Below are 8,363 nucleotides of genomic sequence, written 5' to 3'. Positions count from 1 at the left end.
GAAGGCAACGTTATGAACAGGTATTTTACAAAACCCATCTGGTATCAGCACCCTTTACTCACGAAGAACCCTTTGGCTTGACCAAGAGCAGGGTCCTTCCAGCCCAACCTCTGTGTCTGCTGCTGCCTAAGCACATCAGGGCCGAGGTGTGACCAGAGCTGTCTTCCCAGATCTACAGAAATCCCTTTGCCTTAACTTCCCAACTGGATAATATCTCCCTCACTGAGGTACTGTGAAAACGAACTTGCCAGCATCCACTAAATGCTGTTTATTTGTCATTAAAGCCAAGTTAAATCACATGATTTTACCCCAATCCCGCAGGATTATGGCTGTCAAACCAAAGGTGGTGCAACATCGCCCTGTTTAGCTAATGTTGCCTGGAGATATTTTCTCATGTCCTCCAAAGGAACCCTTGTGGAGAAGAAGGTGAGGTTTCACAGCTCCAAGTATTTTTTTGGGTCTGTGTGTGCAGGCCTGGCCACAGAAGGAACTAAGTGGAGGGCACAAAGGTAATCACATGTACTCTCCTTTCCACAGGTTGCATAAAAAGCAATCTCCAGAGCCAGAAATGTAGCAAAGGCCAGAGTCAAACAAACACACCACTGATAACTGCATCTCTGGAAAGAGGTGCTACAAGTCTGAAGAAGAAAGGTGTTCAGAGAAGCTGGAAGGAAAGGGAGAAGGGACACACAAAAGGCCAACTTTCTCACAACAGCTGTCTTGGAGCTCCACTGACAGTGGACAGAAAGGGGTTGAAGAGGACAACATCTGAGAGATTCTCCTCCTGCATCATAACATAAAACTATTTATTATAAATTATGGAGTGAGAATTATAAACAATTGTGCAGGTGCTTTGCAGAAGGAAATCAGAAGGATGAGTTGACAATGGACTTTCATCTCAAGACTTCCTACTTTTGAACACACGATATATAGAGGATGACACTCTCCATGATTTTGTCTGTCCCTTCCCGGGATTTCAGAGCATCTCTGCAACATTCACAGAAATTCCCTCCAGAGGGAGCAACTCTGAGTGCTAAAACTGAGGTCAAAAACACACTCACAGAATGTATGGAGTCAGAGCTGGAAACTGAACCCTGACATCACAAACACAAAACTTTAGTCATTGGAAGAGCACCTTCGCTCCTCACTTCATTTTTCCTTCAGTGGCACCACCTCATTTGCCCTGTGGGGTATCCCAAACAGAAATGGGAATAGTCCCACTGCCCTGTGTATCCAGCTGAAGGCACAGGCAGGTTAGCTTGGCTGCCACAGCACCGGGGAGGGGAGGGAGGTTCTGCCTTTCCAGAAGGGAGTGTTCCAAGAGGCAGATTATCAAACAATGTCCTATCAAAAACACAAGGTGATGTTCAAAACCTGGCTGGATGAAGAGCCCCTGGCAAAATATCCCCTCTTACAGAAGTAGGGGATACTGAAAAGTAGGAACTCCAAGCCCTCTGTCATGTGCTCAGAGCACTCTTGAATGCTTTACTTTTACATGGGGACATATAATGGCCTAGTTCCTCCAGGGACATGGGTGGTTTAGGCAGATAAAAAAATTAACCTCCCCTCCCTAATCCCCCCCCAGTCTGACAAAGAATGCTCTGTGAGTATGCACATGTGAAAAATCAACAGCCAACTTAGACAGAGTGAGAATCCCAAGTAATACCACTTGACTAGGTACAGATAATTGATCAGTCATAACAAGAGGGGGATACAGCATGTAATATTTTTCTTTTAATGAGACTTCAGAGAATGCATGGAAAAAAAAACTATTTAGAATGACTGAACTGTACAAATATATTAGCAGATGTTGAAAATATTGTGTAAATTTAAGAAACAAGGGAATGATATGCTTTCACCGTAACTTAATGGAATTGCAAATGATAAGATAATGCTTAAAGGGAAAGAAAGGTACCCAGCAGCAGTGTTGGGAAAGAAGATTAAAAAGAGACAAAAGAGCTGTTAATGAAGCACTGTGTAGATCCTTGAAACTAAGATACTCCACAACCATTATTCCAGAGGCCAAAGAGAGAGTAAGGAGCAATAAATAATGCAGATCGTGCCAATGGCAGTAAATAAAATGGAACTTAGAATAGAGAAAGAAGGGACTGGGCCCATTTCAAAACAACAACAGGAGAGGAAAAAAACGGCTAAGGAAAAAGCAAGGACACACTGCACAGCAACTCTGCCTCTGCCTTCACACATCAAGATGGAGATGATTATACAACACACAGATAAAATGGGAATTATCTGCAAAATTTAGCCCCTAGTCTGAAGTCGTGTCTGAACTAGTTCCTGAACTACTCCCAGGAACAGCGACAGGAGAAAGAGAGACATTTTGTGTGCTGTTTCCTGCTATGGTGGTGGAAAGCACTTGGATGCTCCAGCCATGGGAGCTCTGTAGGGAGCTGCAGTGACAGATCCGGGCGTGTAGAGAAAGGGTTCGAGGGCACGAAAGAAAGGCAAGAAGAGACTGAGAGAAGCTGCAGTAAACTTTTCCCACGACTTTGTTGTATTTAAGGATCACAATAAACATTTCCCATTGAGTGCAAAACATCACAGGCACTTAATACCAACTCCACACCTCCATCAACCAGCTCCTTCGCCTGGAACTTTTATCCCAGCCCACAGCTTCTCTTCTGATCAAAGCCATTTTGCAAAGAAGCTGAGTACAAAACCTGGCAGGGTGGTCAGGAAGAACTGATGCTCTGGCTCTCCAGTTCTCCAGCACACCTAATTTTTTTTTACCTTTCCATTTAGGCCGTTTCCACCTTTCCTTCTGCAAGAGTGGAGCACAAGGCAAGGAGATTGGTGGCAGGTTTGTGCAGCAGCCCCCAGAGATCTGAGTTCAAGTAGGAAAGAAAAAGGAAGTCCTTGTTCCAGTTCCCATGTTCCAAAATCACCTGGGGTGTAGCCCCCACCCCAGAATAAGTTTGGGCTGCAGTTGTGTGAACTGCAAAGGCATGATGGAGAAAAAGAACGGGCCAGATAAGGGGCAAAATGATCTTAGCTCATTCCAGGGGATTCCAGCTGAGCAGGAGGTGAGGATGTTAACAACACTCAATGTGGAAGAAGCAGCTCTCTGCACAGCTTCTCTGTAGACACTGTGACTGCAACCAGCCCTGCATCATTTTATTCCTGCTTTCCACCTGCTTTTTGTCCTTTTTTCTCTAAAGCACTAAAGCCTTTAAAAGGAACCGTGGAAAAATAAGATAAAGCCTAATAATGATGGCCTTCTCCAGGAGCTGAGGGGGATAGGCCATGTTGTACCAAACATGGCACACCAATATAAACTCAGTTCTTCCAAGGGAAAACTGTCTCCTGGTCTCAGGATCCTCCTCCTGTGACACCCCAGCTGATGTGACTGTACCAGCTTTCAGACAGCTGTGCAATAAACCAGTAGCTCCACTAATCAAATCTAAAACCAGCTGTGCAACAAACCAGTAGCCCTGCTAATTAAAGCTAACCTGGCAAAAGAAAAAAAATCTATTTTTTAATGAGATCAGTTGCCCACCTCAGATCACACCCTCGCTGCAGAAACAACTGGTCCAGTGTGGTAGGAGGAGGGACTGGGGAGGGAGGGGGAAGGAGGAGGGAAAAGCACCATTCCAGGAGAGTGCTGGTGTTGGGGCAACTTCACAAGGAACTGTGAGGAAAATGGGCAATGGAAAAGAAGGGATTAAAGAGTAAAAGAAAGAACCAGAAGATATGCAGGAGCCCGTCAGGACAATGCACCTCAGCCAAAGGAACGAAGCACAAAGCCACTGTGCCTCTCGGTGCAAGGCCAACAAGTTTAATAATGCTCCTTCCAGCAGTAATCAACACTCATTTGCTTCAGCTGGGGAACTGAAGAAAAGCAGCCTGTGTGACCACTGCCTACAACACAACCTCTGATAACATGCAGACTCAGCAGAGAGGCTAAAGGCTGCATGGACACAATGAATAAATTACCCTCTCAACCCTCAGAGGATTATAGGTCTCTGTCAAGTCATTTAGATCTAAAATCTGACCTGTCTTAAAGCATTTATAGCTTGTCAGGGAATACATTCTGTATATTCAACAGCCATTTCTAGGAAAATAAATCTCTATATTATAAAAATTATGACACTGTTAAAGTTAATAATTCTAATAACAATTCCTACCTAGAGACAACCTTCACCAAAAGAGCTTATGCACTACAAGTTCACACCTCAGCTTAATATACACTAACTTCCCCAAGTAGACACATCCACCTACAAGACACTACTCCCAGTCTTATGCTGACATGATGAATAAGAAATAAATCACAGGAACAGGAGCCATCAAAAAAACAACTCAGCAGTAATTACTAAAAAAAAGTCAGGCAAATGCAGAGGGAGAGAGCAGGCAAGGGGGAAACTGGACACTGAGGGGCAGGCATTCAAAACTTCAGGGGTTTTTGCCAGCATTCTTTCCAGGAACCAAAAGCAGGCTGGGCTGGAATGCAGTGCTGTGCTGAAGGCAGGTGCATTCGGGTTTGTCAACTAAAAGTTTCAGGAAGAAGTAAGTACAGCATCAGAGATGCTTTCTTAATGTGCAGGTGGACAAAGTGGCAGGAGACAGAGGCTGCTGAACTCAGCAGTAGCCAAATCTACCCATGGGCAAAGCAACCTGCAAACAGAAACTTTTCCAAGCTGGAAAGCAAGTGGAGCTCCTGGTATTTTAGCAGTGAGCACAACTGCATCTCCTGCTACTCATCATATCAGCATCAGCCACTAACATCACTGCACTTCAGGGCTTGTCAGCATTTCCACTCCAAAACTCCACACAGTGAAAGTTTATTAGTAGATTGTTTATCTGGGGAGGGTGTGGATGAATGAAAGATGGTGCATATGTTGAAAGAGGGCACATATGTTCTCAACTGAGACATTCGTGTTGAGTTTTGGTTTTTAATGTGCTTTAACACACGTGAGCAATTTCCTAAGAGAGTTTGCCAGTTAACACACAGTCTGTGAGTATAATAGGGCTTGCAGTGCCACCCATGCATAAGCTGCAGAAAACAGGGCAAGTCCAGTCTGGAATGAGTGGAATACAGGGGGAAATAAAACCAGGCTTTTGATCCTGACAAGTGTGGCTTCAGAGCAGCCAGTGCAGTCCTTATGCTGTTCCAAGGGCAACCCTAGGTTTGAGGAAAACAAAACCAACTGTTTTGGACTGGCAAATACACATCTCCAGACAAGCCTTGCTGCCCTTATTACACAAAGGGGAGATGAGGTGCCCACTCTCAGAGCAAGACACTCCCCCTGGGGGGACCCTGCAGCCCCACACTTTCTCTGGGAACATCCTACTGGTGCTTTTACATGGAGATAAACAAGCACCTCGGAGGGAAAAATCATCCCAGGTGATCAGTGAACTCTCCTCTGAGCTCTGTCACTGCCACTGGGCTTCTCAATTAAATATCCCTGTTAGGTGATGAAATTTGGAGAATTCTAGCCCAGGAAATTAAACAGTGGAGTGTTTAGTCATGCAAATGCAAATGCACTGTTCTTCATCTCGGGAGACGTGTTTGCATGAAATTGGGATATTTCAGTGAGATATTCAGAGATTTTAGGACAGTGGGAGGACAGTGGTGAGCGAGCTGTGGGAATTTCGTTCCCAACCACGAATCAGAATCACCTTGCCTTCGTCCAAGCCTTTATGCCTTAGAGCTTGAACATCTCCTGATGTTCAGAGGAAACTCCTGAATAGCTGCTGTTAGCATTTAATTTGGCTTCAAACACGTTCTGCCTTTTCTGAGAGGCTGCAAGGTAACCTGAGAGCAGCTTTGGCTGGGAGGGTGGCTGATGCTGTTAAGACTGCTCATGCTGAGCAATGAAGCTCGGATGTGACCTTATCAACAAGGATTTTTACAACTATGCAGGAGACAGGGCAAAATGATCTGGACAAACTCGGTTTCCTGGCCAAGAGCACGAGAACAAACAAAAATTGACTCATGGCAACAAAAATCTGCCCTCGCATCATCGTGACTAAACTATAATTAGACACCTCCATTTTTTTTTAATCGCTCGTGATTCTTTTTAAGGGCTGGAAATATGAGAGAGGATTTCTCAAAATTTCATACAGAGGTATTTTTAAAGTGACTTTTAAACCCTTTTCACGTTGAAGCGGAAAAAAAGTTCTCAAAATGCCTGGTTTCTGTCAACTGGCCAATAACTGATAGGCAAGGGGCTGTAGCTCTGGGCCTGGTACAGTAAGGAAAGGCAAGGAACCTTTAAGACAATCACTGTAACGTTGGTTTCCATCTCCTGGGCTGCCACACAGTGCTGGGGACACGACCACATGCACAGCTGAATGTTTTAAGGCAACTTTAGGATTGTTTGAGTAATTATCACATAGAAATCAGAAAACCTAAGTCAGGAATTCTTGCATGAAGTTTACATTTTCTTCCCAGAAGCCACCCTGAAACCAAAGTCAAACCTCAATTTAAGTATCTCAAGTAATAGCATTTACTATTTTACTAGGTTAACGACTTTCAATCTTGAAAAATCCTCATCTTATTTTCAGCTTTAGCTTCTAGCTACTTATGCCTTTTTCCCAGCTACAGACAATAGCTGCCTGTTAGCTCAGATGTTCCTTTCCTGGAAGACAGGGATGATGATTCTGCTTTCCCCTGTGAGGACACCCATACCCACAGAGGGCACTGAGGTTGGGGTAGAAGATAAGGGATCACTTTTGACAGCCTCACCTTATGTCTGGGGCCAAATCAGCTCGTCATGTTCCTGGGAAATTCAATGCTTGTTCTGTTGATCCCTGAACCCAGCTCAAAACCAGGACAAAACCTAACAGGGCCAGAGGACCCATCAGAAAGTTGTATTTTTCCTTCAGAATTTTGTGCACAGAAGCCAAATTATCTTGATTCAGGTCATGAGATTTTCCCAGAAGAGAGTTGCCTCACAAAAAATTAATGCATTATACTAACTAATCGTGTGTAAATAAAACCCATTTGAGTTACACTACATTTATATTCAAAGAACAGTTATTTCTAACAAAGAGCTGAGCCAGAGGGAAGCTCACCTGTGGCACTGTGTTAAACATCCAGTAAGATGCACTGCTCTGGTAATATAGCTTTGGAAACTCTTTTATGACTGGTTTTGCTTTTAAACTTACTAAGGTGACAGTGATAGGTAGGAGTAAGTTGAAAGAACATGAGCCTTTGAGCCAGGTACCTGTAACATTCCATCACATCACATCTGCAGGCACTGAAGGTTCAGCAGTGCACTGACAGACCTCTGCTGGGATAAACTGAGTTCCCATCCAAGCAAAGACCCAGGAGTGGCACTAGGACAGCTGAAGGGAAGAAAACCCAGCACGTTTCTAGCCATAGACCCTCAGGCTACAAAGGGTGATCCAGCTCACCCAGCCTGACATCTCACAGCACACCACTAAGGCATTCAACCCATTAGAGACCCATAACTTATTCTCAGGTACAGCCTGGCCTCCCAGAGAAGGCATCCTGCCCTGAGAGGAGGCTCTCAGGAAACAGCAAATCCCCTGTTTCCTTTGGCCACCCCTTCAGACAGTTAAATTTCCTTCCCTCCCCCTTAAAGCCTTCAGCCCAGTCTCTGACTGGAATTGCTCAGGAGTTTGCCCTGCAGTGGTTGCTGGGTTTGTGGGGGCCTCTGGTATGGCCAGAATTCCTGATGGGTGCCTTGTTGCTCCAGGATTTCTGTATTTTAATCAGCCTTAGGGAGCTGAGTGTGCAGGAGCATGTGGCATTCATGTGCAGTGCAGTGTGTGATCCAGGCTTTTGCCTTTCCAGCTCTCAGCCATTCACATCCTGGCAACGTCTCTCTTTTAAGTCCCCAAATACCCCCAGCCCAACAAAGAACAAATACCAGCTTCTCTGAAGCTACAGCAGAGAGAAAATGGCAGCTAAAAAAATGCACGAGGCCAACTTCAAAGTTGTTGCATTTGGTGCTGGGGCTTTGAAAAACCTGTCATTGGGGAGGGAGGGTGGGAGGCTGCTCTTTCCCCCTCCTTTCATTAAACGGCTCTTCAGAACTTGGGAGAGCTACAGCTCTCATTATGCATTCCTCCTTCTGGAAATAAATACTTGTGTGGGTTGTCACATTAGTCAGTAGATAGATGTCAAAAACAAATTACAGCCTGGCGTGGAGCCATGCATTGTGTGTGTGTGTGTGTTACAAGGGAGTGCCTGCGATTAAGAAGGTGGTTGGCTCCCCGTGTCAGAGGGTGGGGACTTTTCCAGGAGCAGGATTATAATGAGGGACTTTCTAAAGAAGGAACAGAGAGAATCACGATCTTGTTTCATTCCTTTCCCCACAAGGAGATATTACACAAACTCCCCATATGGCTGGTTGCTCCACAGAGAAATCCTACTCCTT

At 44.9% G+C, this 8,363-nt stretch overlaps 1 long non-coding RNA gene across 1 annotated transcript; it reads left to right on the top strand.

Moving 5' to 3' along the window:
- On the top strand, positions 1-816 carry LOC113999414. The gene is made up of 3 exons (XR_003544868.1): positions 1-227; positions 322-426; positions 538-816. It is a non-coding gene; the product is annotated as an uncharacterized LOC113999414 (long non-coding RNA).
- The last annotated feature ends 7,547 nt before the right edge of the window (positions 817-8,363 follow it).

This window comes from Pipra filicauda, unplaced genomic scaffold (genome assembly GCF_003945595.2).
Source record: "Pipra filicauda isolate LSUMZ 115617 unplaced genomic scaffold, ASM394559v2 scaffold471_size599564_pilon, whole genome shotgun sequence".
Lineage (NCBI taxonomy): Eukaryota > Metazoa > Chordata > Aves > Passeriformes > Pipridae > Pipra > Pipra filicauda.
The sequence above is the reverse complement of the archived record's forward strand: the minus strand, read 5'-3'. Positions and strand labels throughout refer to the sequence as shown.